This window comes from Ochotona curzoniae, unplaced genomic scaffold (assembly GCF_017591425.1).
Source record: "Ochotona curzoniae isolate NIBS_2020 unplaced genomic scaffold, NIBS_Ocur_1.0 scaffold_1852, whole genome shotgun sequence".
Taxonomy (NCBI): domain Eukaryota; kingdom Metazoa; phylum Chordata; class Mammalia; order Lagomorpha; family Ochotonidae; genus Ochotona; species Ochotona curzoniae.
The window spans coordinates 51,028,027-51,040,853 of NW_024467087.1; the positions used below are offsets into that span (position 1 = coordinate 51,028,027).

Genomic DNA, 12,827 nt, shown 5'->3' on the forward strand with positions numbered 1-12,827 from the left:
GGAATTTTTGAAGAACTTGACATGGAAATCATAAAATTTCTTCAAAATAAAAGAAAGGGCCCAATGCAATGGCCTAGTGGCTAAATTCTCCCCTTTCATGCATTGGGGTGCCATGTAATTGGCAGTTCATTTCCCCAATGCTCTGCTTCCCATCCAGCTCCCTGACTGTGGTCTGGGGAAGCAGTAGAGGATGGCCCAAAGCTTTGAGACCTGCAAAGCTCCTGGCTCCTGCCGTCAGATTGGCCCAGTTCCAGCTGCTGTGGCCAGTTGGGGAGTGAATGAACAGGCAGAAGATCTTTCTTTTTGCTTCTCCTTCTCTCTGTAAATCTGTCTTTGCAAGAAAAATAAATAGAATATTTAAAAATACTATTAAAAAGAAATTGATGTACAACATATCAAAAACTGTGGGATGCAACAAAATTAAGAATTGTCAAAATGTGCATAAAACTAGAAGACTCAAAGAAAGAATCATATGGTGTATCTCCAGGACATAGAAAAACACAAATGAACAAAACTCAAAATTAGCAGGGAAAAAGAAATATAAATAATCAGAAGAACAATAAGAAATTAAATTGAAACTAAAAACCAAAACCAAGCAATCATCACAGTAAAAACCTGGCATTTAGGAAAAGATAAGCAACGATTTGAACAGAATAATAAAAGAATAGGAGAAAAAATTGAATAATAAAATCACAGATGAAACTGAAAACCGCTGGGGTTCATGAAGTAAGCCAGATCAAAAAAAGGCAAATAGCGTGTTTTCCCTGATCCATGGTAACTGTTACACAGAGTACAAAAATGTAATCTACATGAGTGAGATTGACATTTTGAGAATTGTTTACTGTTTACAGCCTTTGTTTACACACTTGAGGAACAGCAGGATCCTTTTTTTTCCTAATTTCTAGTTGTTGGATTCTTTATCTAATAGATGTTAAGCCTGTGATTATGCAGTAAACATAAAATATGTCATTGTGAAAATGAAGAAAAAATACAAGGAAGTAGGGAAATGGATGGAGAATGTGGGCGGGAGTAAGGGTAGCTTACTCACTAAGCTATTAAATCTGTGCTTGAAATACCCAAAATTTGTTCACCTTATGTAACTAAAGTATTAAAAAAGAAAAAGAAGATATTACATCTACAGAAAAGAAATTAAAAAATGATAACAAACTATTTTCCAGCAAACTAGAAAACAAAGAAATGGATACATTTCTGAGTATGTATAATTACAAGGAATAAATCAAGAAGATAAAAAAGACAGCCATAACAAATAATAAAAGTTAAGCAATAAATAAAAGTCTGCAACTTAAAGAAAGTCCAGGACCTGGTGTATTTAGAACTGAATTCTGGGGGATAAAAGAGAACAGAAAAGAAGAGAGGAGAGGAGAGAAGAAATACTTAATGGAAAATCAAAAGAATGCAAATCTGGCAAGCTGTTACAATGAGTTCAACATTTATATCAAAACCAACCAAACAGAAAATACACAAAGGAAACTAGACAGCAATATAGCTGATATATTTAGAGGTGAATTATTGACAAAATATTAGCAAACAAAATCTGAAATTACATGGAACACATTCTCACACAGCAGCAAAGTGGAATTTATCCCAGAGATGAAAGGGTAACCTAACCTTTGTAAATCAATAACTATTACAAGTCACATTAACAGAATTAGGAACAAAAAACATATAATTCTATCAATAGTTGTAAAGGAAATATCTGATAAGATTCAAACTTCCTTCATGACAAAATCCCCTCCAAGAAGTAAGCAAGAGCATAACTCAAAATTATAAAAGCTGTAGTCAGAAACCAACAGCCAATATTAGTCCAAAAGGGAAAACTTGAAAGTATGTCCACTCAGATCTGCAATAAGAGAAAGATGTCCACCATCACCACTTTTATTCAATATAGTTTTTGGAAGTAGTAGAAATAGCAGTTAGAGAAGAGAAACACAAGGCATCCAAACTGAAAAGTAGAAAATCAAAACAAGCACACTTGCAGATTCTGATTCTGTATACTGAAAAACACGAACATTTCACTAAAAATTTTTCAGAAATTATGAACCAATCCCTTTAATTCAAAGAATGCAAAATCTAGACATAAAAATGTCTGCATTTTCATATAGCAACAGTGATCCTGCAGAAAGAGACATAAGGACAGAAGCTTCATTCACAATAGCCACGAACATTTAAATTCTTAGAGTTAAACTTACCCCAAGAAGTGAAAGATCTGTACATTGAAAATTGCAAGAGCGATAAAAATTATTTGACCAGAGATTAAGTGCAATAGTAAAATAACGCCTATAATTGGAGTACCAGTTGGAATCTCAGTTGTTATGCTTCTGGCCAATGTTCTTGCTAATGCACCTGGAAAAGCGACAGCAGATGGGCTTAGTGCTTCATCTCCTGCCGTTCAGATGGGAGACCTTAGTGGAGTTCCAGGCCCAGCCAGTAGAAGATTTACTTCTGTGTCTTTCCCTTTCTGCCACTCAGCCTTACGAGTAAATACAATAAATACACTTTTAAATTATCAAGAGTCCAAATAATAAAAATATATTCTTTCCTCACAGATTCAAAAAATTAATATCATTACTATGTCATTAATGCCTAAATCAATCCATATATCTCAATGTAATTTCCATCAAAATATCAATGACATCTTTTTATTGGATACTCAGATATACAGAGAGGAGGGGAGACAGAGAGAAAGATATTCTATCCAGCCATTCATTCCCCAAGCAGCCACAACAGCCAGAGCTGCAGCAATATTTTAATAGAACAAGGAAAAACATTTTAATTTTGGACCACAAAATACTTGGAATAATCTAAGTAATTTGAGGCCAAACAACAGCAAAAGAGAAGATGGGTACATTGTGACTTCAAAGCATACTACGCTATAGTAAATAAATCAGTATGATACACAAGTAAACACTGAAAACTAGTGTAGAGTCCAGTGGAATAGAGCAGAGAGCATGATAAATAATCCCGTTACACACAGCCAAATGATTTTTGGCACAGGTGCCAATAATATACTTTGAAGAAATGATAATGTTTTCAATAAATAAAATAGAGAGTAAAAACTGGAAATCTGTGTAGAAAAATAACTTTAGACCCTTATCTATCATCATATTAAAAATCAACTCATGATATATCTAAGACCTAAATTTAAAAGCTGAGACTTTGAAACTGCTGGAAAATATAAGGGGAAATATCAAAACATTGATGTAGGTAGTGACTTTCTGGATAATATTCCAATAGCACAGGTAAGAAAAAGAGACAGATTATCGCACTCAGAAGCTTCTGTGTAGCAAAGACAATAATAGGATGAAGATACATGTGACAGAGAAAATATTTGCGACGGCTTACTCAAGAAAGAACTGATAAGCAGTATATATCATCAGCAACTTTAAATATTCAATAACAAAATAACAACCAGTCAGGACAGACAGCAAAAGGCGAAATACAAATGACCAATGAATTTTGGCAAAAACTCTCATTGTCACTAGTCACCAGAAATGCAAACCTAACTACAGTGAGCTATCAGTTCGCTGCAGTCAGAATGGCTGCTAACGAAAAGACAGTATTCTACAAATACTAACACAGCATGGAGATCTCTCTCTCTCTTACTCTCCTTTCCTCTCTCTCTCCCTCACACACACACACACACATACACACACGAAACAGAATCATCATGTGACTCAGCAATCCCACTACTAATAGGTATAGCTAAAGCATGTGGAAGTATTGTTTTATTCCACCATGTCTATTTTGGCACCGCAACTAAAATATGGAAACAATAATAGGGGAAACTATTGTTTTCTACATGTAAATTACCTGAAATCAAATGTTTTATAAAAAGCAAATTGTATCTACAATACACATTATATATATATTCTATATCTATATATAATTTTCCTTTGCTGCTTCTATTGCTAATAAGAGATGATCTCAAAATAGACTGAGGAAAATATGTCAATAAAGTATATCTTTAGCATTTTGCATAGTACATTACCCTACTATAAACTTTTATCTCACTTCTCACATCCTTTTTTGTTAGTTTTTATTTCCAAGATTTATTTCTTTTCATTGGAAAAGTCAAATTTACAGAGAAGGAGAGACAGAGAAAAAGATTGCTTACCTGCTGGTTCACTCCGTAAGTGGCCCCAACAGTTAGAGCTGAGCTGATCCAAAGCCAGGATCCAGAAGCTTCTTCCAGGTGTCCCATGCAGTTGCAGGGTTCCGGGGCTTTGGGCCGTTCTCTACTGCTTTCCCAGGCTGCACTCAGAGACCTGGAAGGGAAGTGGAGCAGTCAGGACAAGAACCAGCACCCATATGGGATCCTGGCACATGCAAGGCAAGGACTGAAACAACTAAGCTACTACTGCACCAGGCCCAGCTTCTCGCATTCTTCAATCCTGCAGGGCTAGACAATTTTCTTGACACTCAATGTGGACTCTATCACCAGTGAAATATTAACAAATAATGTCAAAACGAGCAGGAAATTATGCTGCAGTTTCCAAATGTATAGAGCAAAACTGTGAGTCCTGCAGGTTGATATTAGTGAACAATCTTTAGTAAAAAAATAATAATAATAAAATAATAAAAAAATATATATATATATCCAAGATTAAATATGTTTGAGAAACACTAACTTTAAATCATGGAATAAATGTTTCTGCATAGAAAGACTTATCAAATAATTCAATATGGTAATAAATATTGTGAATAAATAATGTAAATAAACATTGTGAAATGGAGGTGGGGAGTTGGACAGACTATACAGTATTTCCAAACTTATTTGATCAAGGAATTACCTCTTTTATAGAAAAAAATAACTGGAGAAACTATGGTTCCAAAAAGAGCCAATTATGAGAGCACCGCTTCTCACTGCTTCGTCTTTCTGGGCACTTGAATTTCATTGATAACACTCAAAGTCTGGAAACCAGATACCCTAAAGGAACACGCATGTCCTTGTGAGAGGCTAATGAGGGAGTTTTTCACCTAAAATCTGAAAATTGGAAGCCAAAACAGTCTTTACTAAATGGAAACGTGTTCTTGCTTGTACTCAAATCAAAGTTAAGCTGTTGAACTTTGAGTTAAGCTGTATCATCATGCTACAGATTGCTTCAAGCTACCTTCTGCATGAGTCAACCTCAAAGAGCTTACTGCCCACATCTGAAATCAGATCGTGGACATGAAACCAGGCTTTTTAATTCTAACGTTCTGCCAGATGGATCAGAAAAACAAAAATGAAGAGTTTGCCCAAGGAAAAATGTCCATAGAAAAGAGAAAGCCACTACAATCCAAAGCTTCTAAAATCTGTTTTATTGCATCGCATTACCAAAGCACTGTTTTTCATTCTCTATGGGTGTTTTCTAATTTTACATATTAATTTAGAGAAGTCATTAATTACAATGAAAAGTTGAATCTGAAATAAAGTGTTACTTGAACTCATGTATGTATAAACAGGAGATGTGGGCATTTATCATTCTATATTTGGTACAATAAGATTGGGATTTTTTTTAAGATTTATTTTTATTAGAAAGCCGGATATAGTGCTTGCTTTGGCAGCACATGTACTAAAACTGGAACAATACAGAGATTAGCATGGCCCCTGCACAAGTATGACACATAAATTCATGAAGTGTTCCATATTTTTGACAAAAAAGGAAAAAAAAAGAAAGATATACAGAGAGGATGAGAGACAGAGAGGAGGAAGATCATCAGTCTGATGAGTCACTCCACAATCAGCTGCAACAGCCAGAGCTGCACCCATCTGAAGCCAGAAACCCAGAGCTCTTCTGGGTCTCCCATGTGGGTGCATGGTCCTAAGGCTTTGGGCTGTCATCATCTGATTTCCCAGGCCACAAGCAGGAAGCTGGATGGGAAGTGGGGTTGCCAGGATTAGAACCGACACCTATTTGGTATCCTGGTGCTTGCAAGGCAAGGACTTTAGCCACTTGGCTACAGTTTTGGGCCCAATAATGGGATTTTTAATATCATTTCCCATCATAGCAATATCATTGATTCCAAAATTAGTGAGGTTTTTTTCTCACTAATATGCTCTCTTTCAAAAAATGGGCTTAATTAGAAATCAAATTAATCTATCCAGTTCATTGTTAGAAAAAGAGTGAAATACCCTTAAACCTAGAGCTTCTTTTTTCTAAAGCAAGTAAGTTAACTTCAAAAATATAAAAATCTTATAATGAAAATACTTTTTCCTTTCCCTTATTTGCATCTTTGTATTTTATATATAAAACCACATACTAGAAACCGCATTTTCCTATTAACATACTATTAATACCACGTCAATTAATGCCATAAGGTTGTAAATGGTTGTTGATGTTATGTTTGGGCTTTTAATTGATTGGGATGATACTTTGCTGGCTTTACCTTCAGGCCAGAGATGGGCTCACCAAGAAATCTTTGAACCCACTAGGATAATAAGACACTGGACTTTATGCTTGGTAAATACTTCCAATGAAAGAACCTCAACTGAATTTGAACTGTGGTAACGCAGCAAGGTGGAGAAATCCACCATGGGGAGAGGGTCCGGGGAGGGGTGGGGGGAATCCCAGTGCCCATAACACTGTGTCACATAATGCAATACAATTAATAAAAATAAATTTAAAAAGAAAAACACATACTAGAAACATTCTGATCTATTAAAAATATGTGTGTATGGACTGATCGATTTACAGACATATATTTGTATAGATGATCATTTGCTTTCCTTTGATTTTGTTTTCTTTATCTCTCAGAAACCTGCATAGGAGAAACATTCTAAACGGCTTAGAGAAACAAACTGATCTTTGTGAGGAATATAGAATCCAGCAAAGGAAATACATAACAGACATAATATTCATTGCTGTAATTTCAGAGAGCTTTTGAATTCTGATTTCCTGTTGGCCAGGAAGTAATTTGTTTTGCATAATCATCATATGTTTATGGCCCCCTCCAACTTTACTCCCCCTTCCAAAATGAAGACAGACTTGTTAAAGAAACTGAGCTTTCAGGATTTGTGCATAAATCCATGGTGTCACTTCTTGTTCCCAAATTTTCACTCGTTATAGACAACAGACGGGTTCAATTAAGGATAATGCCGATCATCTCATTTCAGTTTAATCTTTATCAGCCCTCTTGCTAAATATATTCACATTCTTCAACAATGGGAGTTAGGACTTAACATGTGAATTTTAAAGGGGAGCACAGTTAAAATGATATTTGAAGTAAATGTGTGCAGCAAACTTTCTTTTATAGTTTTTACTAATAGGATTTTATAATTGCTTGTCTGATGGTATTATTTAGGGTTCTCCAGAGAAATCGAATCAATAATACAAGAGGTCATTCATAAAAAAATGTTGGCTCACACAATCAGGAAAGCTAAGAAGTTCCACGGTATTCTTTTCTGCAAGTAGTTGACTCAGGAAAACTTTAGGTATAATATTGGTCTAAGTCCAAAGACTTATGAACCAGAGGAGCAAATGGCGTAAATGTTAGTGCAATGACACTGAAAGAGTAATTTTCCAATTTGAGCAAATAGGTGGCCAGCAGGAGGCATACATTCCAGTTTCCCCCATATTGTTTTCTATTCAGGCCCTCAATGAACTGGTTAACCTAACCCACATTGGGGAGGATAGTGACTTCACTGAGTCTACTAACTCAAATGCTAATCTGTCTACTTTAAACTAGGCATTTTTGGGTCTGCTAAAATCATTAAATTAACCACAACAAGTGGTTGTGCCCATATGCAACTCCTCAATACAAATTATATCTCTAATCAAAGACAATCACAAGGCCAAAATTCTACATGTTGTGATATCACATGAATAATGATTTTTTAAAATAGCTTAAAGTCCATTAAATCCTCCCAGAAAGGGAAAGATAAAATCCTTCAGTGACTCCTCCCTTTTTTGAATACTGAAAAAAATGTTTTTTGATAGCAAATGAGTACATTTCATGTTAAATGGTAAGAAAACAAGGGAGAGTAGAAAACAGGGCAGTAGATGATACAGTGAATAAAGCTGCCACCTGTGTTGCTGGCATCCATGTGTGGGCTGGTTCATCCCAGCGGATGCACCTCTGTTCCAGGTCCCTGCTAATGGGCTAGGACCTGGAATGTTCAGATTGCTTGGGCACCTACCACCCTCATGGAGAACTGGATGAACCTCCTGACTTCAAGTTTGGCCTAAGGCATTGCAGCCATCTCGGAGAGAGCTCTCCTTCTCTGTCTTCTTTAATCTAAATAAATGAATCTTTAAAATGAGAGAGAAAAAGAGAGAAAGGAAAACTGACATACAAATATATCCAAAGTAAAATAAGGAACAAATATCAACAACTGCTGTCCTCATTTCCATAACTGGTGACTTATTATAAATGTACTTGTAATCACTTTATCCTACTACCTTATTTCCAGCAAGTTCCTCAACTGATCATAGCTTTCTTTATTTTGTGCAATAACCAAAACTTTGATTCTGGAAGATCCTGGACCAATAATAGTCCTACCTTAATTGGTTTCTTACAATTTTCCAATGACCTTAATCATAGGCTATGAAAATCTTTGAAGATGCCTTTTAGGGTTTCCTGTCATTCAAAAATGTTTTTCTTTACCTCCAGCATTCAATTTCTCTGTAAAAATGATAAATAAATCCAGCAAATATCACAACTGCCTTCTATTCCCAATGATTCAGAGACATACATAAAGGAACTGAAGTGATCAGTTGGCAGCCTAAATTTCTAGTTAATTGTTGGTTTTCCTAGTAGTAGAGTTCCTCCTATCACCAGAAAATAGAAGCAAGCAAATGAATAAAGTTACAGAAACAGCAAAGCTAAAATTCTGGTAGCAGTTGTCTATGGATAATAGTGAGTGATGCTAATCCACTTTTTACCTAGAGACATGAGTCCTGGCTATGAGAGAAGAAGCACCACGTAACGGTTATTCTTGTAGAGCAAATATGAGGTTCTGGAGATTCTTGCCTCAATTCTGCAAGTTATTTACACCAATTGGTGCTGGAATTGAATTTTTAAAAGGCCTTTTCATATCTGTATTTAGCTAACTGCTTCAAGGTGGGATGAACATGGTAGGGAAGAATTATTTCCATAAGCTTGGGTCTACTGTTGACCCCTTTTACAGGGGAGTGAGTTGATTGGTGAAAAGTCATGCTTTGTGGAACACAACATTGCAATGGAATGGGATCATTCTCTTTCTCTCTCTCTCTCTCTTTCTCTCATATATATCCAACTTGTTCCTTAATTGCTGGTCAATTACCTTTGGGAGTGATACCATATTGGGAAATAAATTTTTACTTTTGATAACTTACAATTGGACCCGAGCTCGGCAGGCCAGTGACAGATGAGCCTTAGTTGAAATCCATCTTACTTAGCCTAAATACTCTATCCCCAACTACCAACATCCCAAACTACCAAGGTCACTATTTTAGGATTCAATGATTACTGTAATACAGAAAAAAAAAAAAAGGAAGAAACTGATATTAACAAGATGAGGTTACCCTGTCTCCTCTTGATTATTAATATTCCCCTCTTATCTTTTTTTTTTTTTTTTTTTTTTAGTTTGAAACCCATAGTTAGATAAACCCAAAGGTAGACAGGGAGATGTAAGGAGAAAATAGGAAAGGAAAGGAAAGGAAATATTGAGAAAGCGAAAGAAAGAGCTTTCATCTTCTGGCTCACTCCAAAAAGTGCCATAACATCCAGAGCTGAATCAGTCTGAAGTCAGGAGCCAGAACTTTTTCCTGATCTCTCCCATGGGTTTAGGCTCCAAGGATATGAGTCATTCTCAGCTGCTTTCTTAGGCTCACTGGCAGATAGCTAGATCAAAAGTGGAGCAGCCAGGACCCAAACCAGTGTCCGTATGAGAGGTCAATCAGCAGCTAGAGGCTTGATCTACTACACCACAACACCTTCTCCTATGACTATGTTTTGATGAAAATTTATAGAGGACAGATGTGTTCTTATTTTGTTCATTCATAAAGGAAATACTTCCATCCACATACTTCTTCCCTAAAGGTATTTATCACTAATATTTGTAGTAATGTTCTACTAAAGTCCCTGACAATCTAGCCAAACAATTGGCAGGGGCCCATGAAAGAGTATATAATCAAACACTTGGCCATTTTTTCCTTCGAAGTATGTTAGAAAAGAAGCAGATACACAACTACAGGTTCTACCTGTGTGCAGGGCTTGCTTTTATTGAAGGCCTTTGGGAATATCTCAGAGAGGGTCTCTATTGCTGCAGCTGCTTGATTTCAGATAGTACCAGGCTATTATGTGGGAGTTCCAGGTCTACTTTCATCAACAGATTACGGGAAACTTGGGCCCGGTGGGGTGGCCTAGCAGCTAAGGTCCTAGCCTTGAATATGCCCGGGATCCCATATGAGCGCCGGTTCTAATCCCGGCAGCTCCACTTCCCTTCCAGCTCCCTGCCTGTAGCCTGGGAAAGCAGTCGAGGATGGCCCAAAGCCTTGGGACCCTGCACCCGTGTGGGAGACCCAGAAGAAGTTCCTGGATCCTGGGTTCAGACTGGCATAGCATCGGCCGTCGCCCTCACTTGGGGAGTGAATCATCGGACAGAAGATCTTCCTCTCTGTCTCCCCTCCTTTCTCTATATCTGACTTTCCAATAAATAAATAAATCTTAAAAAAAAAAAAAACAGATTATGGGAAACTCCCCTAGAAAGCCCTATGTGCATGTTGGAAAAGAGAAGGTAATGCAGGAGGAATGAGCCCTATGGACATTTGGGTTACTGGTTCACATTACTTTTTCCTTGAGGATCTATTGTGTTATATTAATATTATAATATTAATTAATATAATGATGGATTAGATATTGAACAGCTTTCTTGCCTAGTGGATTACACCCTACTTTATGGTGCAGTATATCAGAAAATACCCAGTTTATGATAAATACTAAGCAATAATATCTAATTTGCGTGTAGCCAGATTGATACACAAAATTAATTATCACACAAGTTCAATAGCTACACACAAGATAAGAAAATGTATGTGGCTTAAATTGAGCAATGAAATCAGTTCAGGAAAATAGATGCAATTAGCTTCATCATTTGATTAAGGTTATAATTATTGTCACTCTCCGATTTCAATGTGCTTGGAGTGGTGAGATTGTCATTAATTCGGGACTGTTGAACTATCGAAATCTCATGAGCAGGATCTTCAAATCATGCCCCACATCAGGGACCCTGGGGTGGTATCGTGGGGGCTGTCCTCTGTCCCAAGGTACAGAGGCATTTGAGAGGCTGGGTGTGGCTTCCCTCCTTGTCTGCCTCCTTCCCCTAGATACAGGAGGGGAAAAAAAGAATGTGGAAATGATGATCTCACCCACCTTCCTATAGCCCTTGACTCTTATCAACCTACTCAACTATGTAAAAATCATCAAAAATAAAAATATTTAAGAATAAACAAATTGTCACTCTCCAACTCATCTGTTTTCAGCATTGGTCAAATGAAGAAATTACACAGGGATGTGGTGATAATAACTGCTCACGTACCTTTAAAGTTCTTGATGATGACACTGATTTTTATAATTCCTCAAGGAATGCAATATTGCTTTAAATGTAACATTTTTCTGAATGCTACAATTCTAGTGGCCTCGGTTGCCTTATCCTAGGAATATGGATCATACATTGGGCAATCATCTGATTAGCAGTAAAGATGCCACTCGATATCCCTGCATCCTGTTGGAGTACCTGGGTCCAAATCTGAGCCCCACTCTTTATTTCAGCTTTCAGATATTGATACCCAGAGAAGTAGTACATAATGGCTCAATTAGCTGTGGCTGTATCACTCCTGGAGCTACTCAGATTGAGTTCTAAGTGCCTGAGTTTGGCCTGGGCCAGTTATATATGTTGCAGGCATTTGGGGAATTGACCTGTAGATGGAATCTCTGTCTCTCACTCTCTCTCTCTCTTAAATAAAAATGCATATTATAAAAATAAGCCAGACTTCATAAGTCAGGGAAGCTATTTTCCTACTATGGCTATTGCAGATATGCATGGTGCATCATGTTATACATTCTTTTTTAAAAAATATTTACTTATTTTTGTTGCAAGGCAGATATACAAAGAAGCAGAAAGAGAGAGGGAGATCTTCCATCCAATGATTCACTCCCCAAGTGGCTGCAACAACCAGAGCTGAGCTGATCTGAAGCCAGGAACCCGGAGCTTCTTCCAGGTCTCCCATGTGGTTATGGGTTCCCAAGGCTTTGGGCTGTCCTCAACTGCTTTCCCAGGCCACAAGCAAGCAGCTAGATGGGAAGCAGGGCTGCAGGGATTGGAACCGGCACCCATAAGGGATCCTTGCACTGTCAAAGAGAGGACTTTAGATGCTAGGCCACTGTGCAGGGCCCTTTACATTCTTTAAATGAAACAATAATCACAAGATAGATTGGGATCACTCTGATATGGATATGAGATAATCTGATCATATGTGCTGATCAGATATTTTCCACAAATCCCTAAGCTGATTTATGGATCACAGTAAAATGTTAAGTTTGCTGGAATTAGTGTGTATATGCTTTTTTTTTTTAAGGTTTATTTATTTTTATTGGAAAGCCAGTTAGCGAGTAAAGGAAAGACAGAGAAAAAGATCTTTTGTCTACTGGTTTACTCCCCAAGGTGACTTCAACGGCCAGGGCTGAGCTGATCTGAAGCCAGGAGCCAGAAGCTTCTTCCAGATCTCACATGCAAATGCAGGGTCTGAAAGCTTTGGACCGTCCTCTCCTGCTTTTCCAGGTCCAAACAGCTAGCTGGAAGGGAAGTGGAGCATTGGGCACATGAACTAGCTACCGTGCCAGGT

General features: G+C 37.3%; 1 non-coding gene across 1 annotated transcript; it reads left to right on the top strand.

Annotated features, from left to right (window-relative positions):
• Positions 1-5,552: 5,552 nt before the first annotated feature.
• LOC121169559 lies at positions 5,553-5,656 on the top strand. The gene has a single exon (XR_005885863.1). It is a non-coding gene; the product is annotated as a U6 spliceosomal RNA (small nuclear RNA).
• Positions 5,657-12,827: the final 7,171 nt, after the last annotated feature.